This window comes from Lipotes vexillifer, unplaced genomic scaffold (genome assembly GCF_000442215.2).
Source record: "Lipotes vexillifer unplaced genomic scaffold, Lipotes_vexillifer_v1.1 scaffold1091, whole genome shotgun sequence".
Taxonomy (NCBI): Eukaryota; Metazoa; Chordata; class Mammalia; order Artiodactyla; family Lipotidae; genus Lipotes; species Lipotes vexillifer.
In genome coordinates, this window is record NW_006773710.1 from 1,056,560 (window position 1) to 1,068,836 (window position 12,277).

Sequence of the window (12,277 nt, forward strand, 5' to 3'; positions counted from 1 at the left end):
ACACTCACACACTTACCAAACTTATACCCCTTTCAAGCCTTGTTTTCTTAGACATATGGAGTTATACAGAAATACATATGAAATACGTGCAAAAGATTCCCAAAGTGTTACTCTGGTGCAGCCTCTACTGAGACACTGACAGATTTCAGGCTCTTGTACCTTCTTGTACACGTTCTGTTAGCAGAGAAATCCATTTTCAAAAGATTGACATAGTATTAGGGAAAGGCTTATAAGTTGCAAAATATCTCAAAAGTGGTATTTTGATCTTAGACCTGTTGAATTTTTATTTAAAAGAAGACAGATCTGTGAACTGCTGCCTTGGCGCACATGAAGAACAAATTAATCCAGTATCTATTCCGTTTAACCAACTCCCTGAGGCCACACAGTAACCTGCAAGGAAAACAGAAAAGGATCAGGGAAGCTGTTTTAGCCTCTCTCACTTGCCTGAGACTGTTAGGCATTAAGTAAACCTTTGTGTTTCAATTTCCTTAGCTTGTAAAATTGATAATATATGCTCTGCTAGTCTCCTACGGATGTGAAATATATCAGCGCTTATATAGTTGGCACTGTTCCGAGTACTTTATACGGGTGGCAGAGTGAAATTATAAAGGCTTACGGTGTTTTTCAGCTCTAGCACACCCAGCTATCTCTATCCTTCCCCATCTCCTTCTCAAATTCAGGGAACAGTGGGGAAATGGTGATTTATATTACTGCCCTCAGGTAGAGATTCTTGCAGTAGTGATACAAGCAATCTGATGAGCTTTTTTGGTTGTTGTTGTTGTTGTTTTTTAAATAGACTTTGGAACCTCAAGGCAGAGTACATGTCATCGAGAAAAGGCCTTTTTGGAGTTTTAATCTCTATCCATTGAATAGCAAGAGCCGAGGTTTCCTAGCTAAACAATAAGCAAAGAATATACAGTAAGAGCTGGTTTTTCTCCCCTCAACCACCTAGATCATATTTAAGATTCCCTGGGCTGGAAAAGGAGGAAAAACAGGAGAGAGAAGAGGAACCCAGGGGGTGTATCTGTGTAGGGACCAGGTATTCCCCTACTCCATCTCCAGAGTAGCCTTTGGAGGTTTAGCCTCGAGTTGAGAAAATGTGGCACAGAGGCATGCTTTCAGCTTCCTCGAGAAAGTGAGCAAGCAGCGGGTGGGGTTTTCCTGATGTGTGCCCACCTGTCACAGTAGCAGAAGTGCAGAAATGGCAGCAAGACTTCTTTTTTTTTTTTTTGCGGTACGCGGGCCTCTCACTGTTGTGGCCTCTCCCGTTGCGGAGCACAGGCTCCGGACACACAGGCTCAGCAGCCATAGCTCAGGGGCCCAGCTGCTCCGCGGCATGTGGGATCTTCCCGGACCGGGACTGGGGCACGAACCCATGTCCCCTGCATCAGCAGGCGGACTCTCAACCACTGCACCACCAGGGAAGCCCCAGCAAGACTTCTTGAGACAGAAAAGGCTGGATAAGATTCATTTGCCTCTGGAGGTTTGAAAAACATCTCTGTGTTTCTCAAAGTCCCCCAAAAGGCTAGGGGTGTTTGAAAATGAGGTCCCTCAGAGTCAAGTAAAGGAAGATGTCGATCACACAGACCAACGGAGAACCCAGGAAGGCAGGCATCTCAGCATGTGCTGGTGTCCCTGGCTGACTACATCCAAGGACTGTAAAGCACGGTAACTCACAGAGGGTTCCGTGTGAACAGACGTCAGTATCCAGCTATAGGTGCTCTCTCCCAAAGCCAAGGTATTATGTCACAGCTAAGAGGCTATCTAGTTGAATGTAAATCTGGGATGAGGGTTCTTCCGTAGTTGGCCAATGTTTATTTCTTTTTGTCATCAGACACATATTGCCTCAAAAGAGATGAAATTATATTATAGAAAAATATTACAATTTTTCACATGACTGAATAAATGAAATGAAAGACATGGAGGAACCATGAATGCTTATTACTAAGTGAAGGAAGCCAATCTGGAGAGGCTACATACTGTAGGATTCCAACTCTATGACAATCTGGAAAAAGCAACACTATAGAGACAGAAAAGGATCAGTGGTTGCCAGGGGTTGGAAGGAAGTGGGGCGGGGGGAGATGGATGCAGAGCATTTTTAGGGCAGTGAAAATACTCTGTATGACACTGTTATGATGGATACATGTCATTTTACATATATCCAAACGCAGAATGTATAACATCGAGAGTGGAGTCTACGATAAACTGTGGCCCCTGGGTGATGATGATGTGTCAGTAGGTTTATCTGTTGTAACAAGTGGACCATCTTGTGGGGAGACTGGGCATGTAGGGGGCAGGGCGTTTGGGAAATCTCTGTACCTTCCTGTCTGCTTTGCTGTGATCCTAAAAATGCTCTGAAAATAGAGTCTTAATGAAAAAAAGGTGACGTGTTATTCCTGGAATATAGTCTTTCTTTACTATCTTCACAGGAGACCATTTCCTAGAAAATAAACAAGCATAATACTAATTTAAGGGAAATACTAACATAATTTTCTGGTGATGAAATATAAGGATATGCAGAGATTTCTGGAATACCTTAGATAGAAGAGCACAGTGCATTTTATATTCATTCTTCCTAAAAGCTAAGCTCTGAATAAAAATTTCAATTATGAAAAATAAGTCTATGCAGAATTAAAGTGAAGAATTCTGAATAAAACTAAAGTGAATATGTCAATTTCTTAGTGAGCCTGATGTTAAAAAAAACTGACTAAAATAGATCAAAGATAAGAATAGATTTTCCTGATCTGTTGAGAATCCATTTCATAACTTCCATAGTAACTGAGAAAACTATTAAAACATTTAACTCAGTCTCCGTATTTTAAATGTATTAATTACTGTATCATAACATTGGGAATAATTTCATTATTTTTGTTATATATGTGGCTATTTTTCTTAAATTATTCATGTTTTATCTTATCTAGCAATGTTAATGTGGAAACCTAGACAAAGCAAAGTGTGTGAATTAATACCTACAGTCTTGTTATAATTGTTACGATTCCTTGAATGAATCTACATTTTTCGTCCCTTTCCTCCAGCACAACGGTTTCCATAAGACTGAAATAGAAGAGTGCTAGGAGCAGAGAATGAGGAAGGAATCTGGTTGAGGGAATTGGTAAATGAAAGCCGAAGACTAAAAGAAAAAGGAAGATTTATGTTCTCTATTCAAGGTGAACATAACCGCTACCTGCATACAGTCATCTCCAGTTTGGTATGTCCTGGGGCCATCCTTGCAAACACCATGTGGTTTGTCACATCTAGATCCCCTTGCAATGGAGAAGTTATTTTTATTCTCCAGCTGAGCTAGAAACCACACAGTTCTGGCATGCAAAAAGGTTTTTAAGTAATTTAATCATGTATGTGCATAATTGTTGCTCTCCAATAAGCTAGTGGCAAGAACACACCAGATGTTTCTAACTGGTTCCTGCTTTGTGAATGCACGTTTAAAAATCAAAGCCAGTTACCTGAACTGTGAAGCAGAGACCATGAATTCCCAGATGCAGTTTCACATCCAAGGGATTCCCACGTCCCTCTTTAACATGGATCCATCCACTGCTCAGGTTTGAAACACACTAGTCGGTACCCATTCAGAGATTTTTTTCCATGCAGTCAAAATCCTGGCTTTGATGTGTTGCCCCCATTTTTTTGGTCATACGGATCCTTTTAAAGATCTTATCAGAATTTGTTTTGTTTTAGAGAAGGTTCTCTCTCTTGAGCTATCTTCCTTTCTAGAGAGTCTTTTCTGATACAATTTATTTTAACAAATATTTGAGTATTTGTATTATTTACATAATATAAGTATGCTTTATTTGCTAATTATTAATTTTTATTCATTATAAATTATGTAATAGTACTGTGATTAAGAAAATCATTTATTAGCTATTAAATACATTGTTTAGGTGACAAATTTTCTTATCTGCTTTTTATATACAAAACAAAATGTTATATAAAATTTAATTGTCACTAAACATCTCTGAATTTGTTTTTATTCCAATAGTTGTAAATAGACAAAAGTTGCAAAACTACAGTATATTACTGATTGTACATTGATCTCTGTGACTGCATGTCACACTCTGTGTTGGATGCTGCAGGGAACACAAAGGTGAAGGATACACAGAGAAGCAGTCAAGGAATGAGGTGTGAAAAGATATATATTAGCATATCTGTAGTGTGGTTGCTAGTGAAAATATAGCTTATGAGATATTATGTACAGCGTGATACCATTTTCAAAGTATATACTACAACAAAATTTAAAGTCTGTCAAGGATGTTGCATCAAAATGTTAACTATGAGTAACCCTTGATGATAGAATTAGAGTGAATTTAATTCCTATGTTCATGTATTTTCCGAATGTTTTAGAATGGCGTTACATTCTTTCTATACTCTGGTTTGATTTGAAAATCGCTTTTGAGAAGTTATGGCATGACTAGGAAGGGTAAGGTATCAATCAGGTGGGCAGGAATGGGGTGGCTATCCCCAGACAGGAAAGGTAGTGGTGGGAAGAGTGAAGGGTCCAGTCCAAAGTTATCAAAATCTGGATAGTAGTGGGAAACTCCTCTGGGGATTTTTGTGGCACACTCTGAATGCTAAGGAAAGGATTCTGCTTCTGATTAGTAAGGCAGTATTGTAAATTCTTAGGCAGGTAATAGATTCAGAGTAGTGTTTCAGGAATATTAGTGTATTTGTGATGCTTAATCTGAAATACAGTGAAAAATGGGGGATAGGAGACTGGATAAAATAATGCTAAGTTATTTGTCCTTTACTCATAAGGAGAAAAGAAATATTTAATTATGTACACAAACTAATTTGAGAGTCAAACCGGCTTTACTGAGGGTAAGGAAGAAAAATAATACAATATGTAACATCTGATCATACTGTATTCTTCCTGAATTAAAAACCTACCTGTTTCTCTGTAGATCCTATGAAAACAGCCGTATTTACAAAAGAGTTTCTACATTCTAGGTTTTCCTTACTAAAGTCTTTGTTATAATAGTCTTTGCTAGTTCATAAGAACTAGTAAAACTTCCATCTTAACTTTTTAATTGACAAAGTATTTCTGTGACTGGTACTTGGGATTACTAGTGATTTGGCAATTGAAATACAGCTCTCAGCCCAGCAGGAGTCTTATGTAGCTTGAGTTATTTTGTTGGAAATATACCAGCCAAACGGAAAGGAATGAGCAAAGAATCAAAGAGAATTTAGACAAATTATCCAAATAGGAAAACAATTTGCATTTACCTCTTGGAAGCTAATTTAAAATTTTATCTTAATATGTGTGACTCCTCAATCATTTATTTATTAATAATCATAACTCTAATTTTTGAATTCACCTACATTTCCAAAAGTTAGAAAATTTCCAAAAATTTAAAAAACTGTAATTGGGAAATAAAATTTTACAGTTCTCCCCAGTAATCCATTTCCAAAATCCTTTTAGCCTTTTTTTTTTCCTTTTGCAACTCCAATGATAGAAATCAGCTCTGTGCTTCCAAATTTCTGGAATAGTTGCAGATGAGTTGCTATAAATGCCAGCCTTCTCGTCTGGTCCAGTATGATGATTTTGGTGGTAGTTTTTCATAGTTGGTGCTTTTGAATTCATTTACAGGAGAATTGCAGCTCTTTTCACTTTTGTCTTCTGGAGAAAATTACGCTCAAGCAAGACATGTTTTTCTAAGCTTTTTTTTTTTTTTTTTTTTTTTTTTTTTTTTTTTTTTTTTTTTTTTTTTTTTCAGTATTGGTGAAAAAAAAACCACCCAGAAACATCTGTTTTCCTTCACATCTCTGTGACTTTCCATGTCCATACCTCAGTTATTACCAACAACTGATTGTAAAGTGGATGATTTTTCTATAATGCTCTGTACAGAAAAATAGGAATAAATAAACTTAGGAAGGTAATATTTCTGAACCCATAAGATACGCACATTGGATTGGCAAGCAGTTCTCAGTTCTTAAACCAAACTGTGACCTGGGTTAACTTGATATTTGAATTTGGTTTGTTTTCATCTCATTTCAACAAGCTGCCTCCATGAAGTCGAGGGTAGAAACCTTTGGAAGGGGTGAGAGGGACACTGAAGGTAGCATTATGGCGCATGGGTTTGTGTAAGACTTGGGGCTTGCTCTGCAATAAGAGATGATTGTTCTGGATTTTTCCAGATCCTGCCATTAACTTATTTAATGATCCTGGAGGAGCTACTTAAATCATTCTCAATTTTCATCAGCAACGTGGAAGTAAGTACACTTATCTACATCACTGGAATTTTCTGAACAATGACAAACATAGGTATTACTAACTTACTTTATAAATTAATAGAGAAAGATATGATTAATATAGGGTCCACTCTCAAAACAATAAGCTTGTTCTGAAATTAATAGAACATCTCCAGGGCTTATTGGCATTACTCCTGAAATCAAATTTACCAGATGTTTATTAGTTTTTTCTTTTACACTTGTCAAATTCTCCCACTAAATATACATTGATATTAACTGGTGTAGCCCAACTCCATAAATAACTGGAATTATATTTAAATTTATTTTAATATTTAAAATGAACTTCGAATATTCATTTGCCGGTGATTTACTGCTCTGCCTTCATTTGAGTATTATGTGCAGCAAAAGATTGACACATAATGGATGCTCACAGAAGAATACTGATAAAAGATGCTGAATACCTGAGGTGATGGGGTGGACAGTATATTTATAGCTCACCTGTAATTTTATAGAAGAAGGGCAGACAGAGCTTGGGGATTTCTTCTGAGTGCTCACTAGGTATCAATAAAAAGCATAGGACGAGATACATTTTACACTTATTAGCTCACTTAATTCTCACACGAACCCTGTGGAATGTGTAGCATTCCCTCCTTTTTTCCCCCAAATGCAGTGTGATAAAGGGATATATCTGACATGACAGACTTGGTCAGAGGCAGAAGGGGAACTCAAAGTATGCTTTGTGACTCTGAAACTCAGACCCCGTTGACAGGCCACAGTGCTGAAGAGCTGAAATCGGCTCTTGTATGTATACAGGGAGGGCTGAAAGTAAATTATTTTTTTTCTCTTTTAACAATGTGGTTCCACTGATGTTAGGATGACGAACCAGTTCACCTTAAAACAGGGAGGTGGTGAAGGTGGGCCTAATCTAGTCACACAAGCCCTTTGAAACCTCCTCCAGCTGGTTGCAAACTGAGACAGAGCGAGTCTAAGCGTGAGAGGGTCCTATGTGAGGCAGGGAGCCCTTGGAGGGACTGGCCTCTGCCAGCAGCGTGAATGGGCTTAGAAGCAGGTCCTTCCCCCGGCCCGCACGGGGGTCCAGCCCAGCCCAGCATCGGGCATCCAGCCTTGTGAGATTCGGAGCAGAGGGCTCAGCCCCTCTGGACTTGCGGTCTGTGGAACGTAAGTTCGTAAACAGGGGTCGTTTGAAGCTGCTCAGGCTCCGGTCATTTGTCCTGCGAAGACAGAGACACACTGCGTTGAGCGAATGGTCCGGGTCCCATTGTTTACACTTGGTGACACCTGCCCGTGTTCCTCTTGACACAGTTCTTAATCATGAACCTGTTGCCTCCCTGGATAATTGCATCCATTTGTGATTGCTCTTTAGGGTAAGGAGACTTGCTCACCTGGAAGTCTTGTTCTCCCTTATTTGAGCAGGTTGTCGTGTGCCAGATCAGAATAATACATGGATTCTGTCACCTTTTAAAACGTTGTTTATGGGCTTCCCTGGTGGCGCAGTGGTTAAGAATCCGCCTGCCGATGCAGGGGACACGGGTTCGAGCCCTGTTCCGGGAAGACCCCACATGCCGCGGAGCAACTAGGCCCATGCGCCACAGCTACTGAGACTGCGTCCTGCAACTACTGAAGCCCAGGTGCCTAGAGCCCATGCTCCGCAACAAGAGAAGCCACCGCAATGAGAAGCCCGTGCACCGCAACGAGGAGTAGCCCCTGCTCGCTGCAACTAGAGAAAGCCTGCGCGCAGCAACGAAGTCCCAACGCAGCCAAATATAAATAAAAATAAGAGAAAGAAAAAAAACACATTGTTTATAAACAGGATATAATTTGATCTAAAACCAAGTATTTCTCATATGCACGAATACTGAGCCACGTTTTCAACAAAGGATGCAAAGACCTACCCGGTGATAGCATGCTGCCTGCAAAAGGCATCCGTGTGTTTTGAAGGAAGCAGGTTATCACAGAAGAAGCGTCTGTGTGCTGTTAAGAATTAAGAATGCTTCGAATCCACTGGAATATCTGGCAACTTTGCTATAAAGTCTTGTTTTCATTAAAATGGTTTGGGCTGAAACTTTCTTTGATAATTTAAAATTCCTTTCCACTCTCCCTCCTCCCACCTCCAACCCCCTTGCTTAAAACATCACTGGTATTTTGGCAAATCAGGCAGACTTGAAAACAAACGACGTGCTTAACATTTTGTCAAGCATCTCTCTAATAATGACACAAAAACGTATTGATGGGCATGCTTCCCCCGTGCCGCTATTGTGCATGTATTTGATTTTCCCGTATTAATCATGAGCTGTGTGTGGTGCGTGGAGCACTAATGGCCCCATTATCCATGTCCAGGGCCTTTATATCCCACAGAAAGCCCAGCTGCTGACATTGTTGAGGCATGTAAACGAGATCAGTTGTAGTATTAATGTTTGTTTACCTCTCCAACGTTTCCTTAGTGACTTCTTTTACTTTGGTACTCTTTGATCATCCTTGTTTTGGTTACTATGTAACAAACTATCCATATTAATTACTGTAAAACTGCACAATTGTATTACGTTCACTGATTCTACTGGTCAGGAATTCAGATAGGGCCCAGCAGGGATGACTTGGGACTGCCAGAGAACTTCTGGGGCCTCTGCTGAGGGATTTTCAGATATCTGAGAGCTGGAGTCATCTGGAGAGTTCTTCACTCACATGTCTGGTATCTGGCCTGGGGTAACTCAGAGGCTGGACTCAGCTGGGACTGTTGTCGGGGACTTCTAACCATGGCCCCTCCATGTGGGTTAGGAGACCCACAGCACAGTGAGGAGTTTCTATGGGAGAAGATCCCAGAGGCAGTGTCCAAAGAGTGAGAGTCTCAAATGACTGGGACCACAAAAGCAGCACGGGATTACTGACCCAGCCTAGAGGTCATGCGCCAGCACCTGCACTGTACTCAATTGACTGAACCTGCACAAGCGCACCCGGATTGAAGGGAAGATGAATAGACTGCATTTCTTGATGGGAGAGTCACAAAGCACGTTTCAGAAAAGTATTCTTGTGGGATGCATGTGGTGGCCATCTTCAGGAAATAAGAGTATGCCAAATTCACCCTTGGGCCACAAGAGTTCAAATCTCACAACCTGCAAAATAGAGTCACTCTCTTTTGAGAAGTCTCATTCTATTTTGGTTTTCAACTCAGGCTCAAGGTCCAGACTCTTGTCATCTAAATCAGGAGACATGTAGATAAGACACCTTGGATGCAATTCCTCAAGTATGGTTCCTCTCAATCTGATCTGAGAACAAAAGAGACAGGTTATCTGTCCCCAAAATAGCAAATATGTGATGGTCAGATTTAGGATAACCAAAATAGACCCTCCTATTCAAAAACAGAATCACTGTTCCATAGCAGTTCTGAAATCCAGCAGGACCATGTTACTGGTTCCTTGATGAAGGCTTAGACCTACAACCTGAGAGATGCTCTCTGAGGCTTTTGTATCCATCCTGGGCTCTTCGTTCCTCTGCCAAAGACATTCTTCTTTTTCATAAGCGGTAGCTCATGTTTACAGCCGAGCAGATTTTTGTTTGTTTCTTTCTTTATTTTTGTTTTTATAGTTCAGGGATTCAAAGACCCTTCATTTTGTACCGTCTCTGTTCCTTTTAGTTTCAGTGAATACACTTCTTTAAGACCCTTGTGGGTTTGTTATATTTCAACTTATGAACCTAATCCTTTAGAGGAAATCCATACTCACAAATCTCTTAGCGATAAGCCCATTTCTACATTGGCCACTTGTGCGACTTCTTTGGACTAACATCATTAAGATTTTTAAAAATCCTAATTTTTTCTTAACAGAGGTAGACCCTGAAGAGCCTTAGAAAGCTGTTTGTCCATCTGAACGTGTCTGCAGGTCATGAATGTAAATCTCTCTGAGGTCTTCACGGTCAGACATAAGGTTTCATCTTTACTCTGTGACGATGTTTTCCTGCTAGCACTCTGGGTTCAATATTTGAACCAAAGATCCTTTCTTATTTAAGATTTTTCTGTCTTGAATTGCTTTCCTAAGCCCTCTGTAGTTGCTCCTGAAAACGGAATATAGTTTGTTTTTCGGTTCATCTGTCTGCTCTAACCTTCTACCATAACCAGCTAGAGAAGCCACACGTACCCAGCTCCTCTCCTGAAACCCCCTTACCCAGCTTATTGAGTTCATTGCTGTTTTTCTGATTTTCCCCAGAACTGAGGGCTTCCTTTCCTCTACTTTCCAATAACAATCTCCTTAGTCTCTTTCAGCCTTCATGGACTGTCTTTCTGTGGGCTACTGCTTTCCTATGACTGCTAACGAATTACCACAAGCTGAGTGGTTTAAAACAACAGAGATTCATCTCTCAGGGTCCTGGAGAACCAGTGTAAAATTAGTTTTACTGGACAAAATCAAGGTGTCAGTAGGGCAGAGTTCCCTCTGAAAACTCCAGTGGAGAATCCATTCCTTGCCTCTTCTAGCTTCTGTGGCTTGTTGCTGCATCACTCCAGTCTCTGCCTCTGTTTTCATGTGGCCTTCCTCTCGATCTGTGTGTCAAACCTCCCTCTGTCTCTCCAATAAGACACTGTGATGGCATTTAAGGCCCACCTGGATAAGTTATAATTGCCCCATCACAAGATCTTTAATCAAGTCTGCAAAGAACTTTAAATAAGGTTATATTCACAGGTTCCAGGAATGAGGATGTGGGTGTCTTTCAGTGGCAATATTTCACTTTACCACAGGCTTTTCAGACTTCGACATCACACATAGTCTAAAGACAAATTCTGCCTGGTTTAGGGTTTGTTTTGGCAGTTCTTCATTTCATGACACCCAGTTCTATTTAATTTACTATTATTGCCTAAACATAGCACCTGGGACTTTGCACAAAAGAAATCTCAGGGCTTCCCTGGTGGCACAGTGGTTGGGAGTCTGCCTGCCGATGCAGGGGACGCGGGTTCGTGCCCCGGTCCGGGAAGATCCCACCTGCCGCGGAGCGGCTGGGCCCGTGAGCCATGGCGGCTGAGCCTGAGTGTCCGGAGCCTGGGCTCCGCAACAGGAGAGGCCATAGCAGTGAGAGGCCCGCGTACTGCAAAAAAAAAAAAAAAAAAAAAGATCATCATTCATAACACCAGGTGAAGAAAAACATGTGGAAGGCTGCCAGGTATAATGTTTTAAATTTACTGTTACCTACACTTGACTTCTGTTTGGAAAAGGGAAATGCATTGTAACTGGAAAAACCACTTCGTGGTTCAAAGAGGTCAGAGGTTACATTCCTGTTCCTTTATTATTTTTTATAAAGTAGCATACTTTTATAAAGTAGCATAAGCTTTTAACACACATCACTCAGCTTGTAAGCAGACACATTATTTTGAAGTCTCCTAGGTTTGATAAGCTTCGAGCTGCCACTTAGGGGTTGACGTAAGAGAGTGCAGGTGCAAGAAATAGAAGACTTGGGAATGAAAAATTTCAGAGAAAGTAAGCACGTTCATCTAGAGCATGCCCTGGGCACTACTAAAATCACTGGAAAGATACAAAACGAGAAGATACAGAAAGACCATTAGCACTTTTAAATTTCAAATGTTAGTGTTAGGCTCTCTATTTGCAAGTGTTTGGCTCGATGTTTTTGTTTTTATTTACTTAGGGACAATCTTCTTTAAAAGTGAAAGAGTAATTATTTGAAACATCACAGTCCATAGTTTGAAATCTTTTAATCATACAAGGGTCTAAGTTACAAAAAGAATGGCTTTTCTCAAGTTTATGGAATTATGTGATCCAAACTTGGTCATCTCCACATTGTAACTTATGCCATGAAATGAATGAATGCATATTTATTCAATGTTTCCAATTGAAAATAACCATAATATAGGGAAAAATTGATACAAACTCTAAGAAAACTGAATGCTTTGGAAAGGCTCAGTCAAGGAGAATCAGTAAAAAAAAAAAAAAAATGTGTCCAATTAGGTCTGGGATGCCAACTATCAATGTTTAGGGCAAATGTAACAAGAATTTTTTTCACATTGCTTTGCAAGTGACTTTAATTTCTCAATCCCCTTTTTTTTTTTTTTTTTTTTTTT